Source organism: Fulmarus glacialis, unplaced genomic scaffold (genome assembly GCF_000690835.1).
Source record: "Fulmarus glacialis isolate BGI_N327 unplaced genomic scaffold, ASM69083v1 scaffold39638, whole genome shotgun sequence".
NCBI lineage: Eukaryota > Metazoa > Chordata > Aves > Procellariiformes > Procellariidae > Fulmarus > Fulmarus glacialis.
The window spans coordinates 48,416-49,040 of record NW_009231281.1 but is presented as its reverse complement, the minus strand read 5'-3'; positions in this window follow the sequence as shown (position 1 = coordinate 49,040).

Sequence of the window (625 nt, the reverse complement as noted above, 5' to 3'; positions counted from 1 at the left end):
GTGGTTGCTCCCATCCTACCCCCCCCCCCCTGCCACTCATAACTGTCCAGCCTTGGGGCAGATGTCTGGATGACATTCTTAAATTGGTTACTAACCTTGGATAAAACCAAAACAATATTCCCAAGGAGCACGAATAGATGTATCTTAACTACCCAGGGATGTTCAAGGTACTGACAAGTTATCTTAACGAAAGAGATGACATCATAGAAGAAGGTAGTGAGGGTGCCATTCTCTATTTTCTCCATAAAAAATCTCTCAGAGGAAGAGGTATAACTGCTAATGGTCTCCATGAGGTGGTACCTGAAATACAGTTAAGGCTTCATTACAAATCCCAAATACCAAATAACCCCCAGTGCCAGCGTTTTAGTAACACAAATCTCCCAGGCAAAACATCATTAATCTCTGTAGAGCACAGCAGACTACAAAATCCAAGTCCAATCTTTAACAGGTACAGTAAAAACAAGAGCATGGTGCGGATCAGATAAATTAATATATAAATTCCTTAATACACACTAGTTGATCTGTTGTCATCCCTTCGTGCCGTGCCCCACGTTGGGCGCCAAAAAGGACTGTCGTGATTTAACCCCAGCCAGCAAATAAACCCCACGCAGCTGCTCGCTCACAC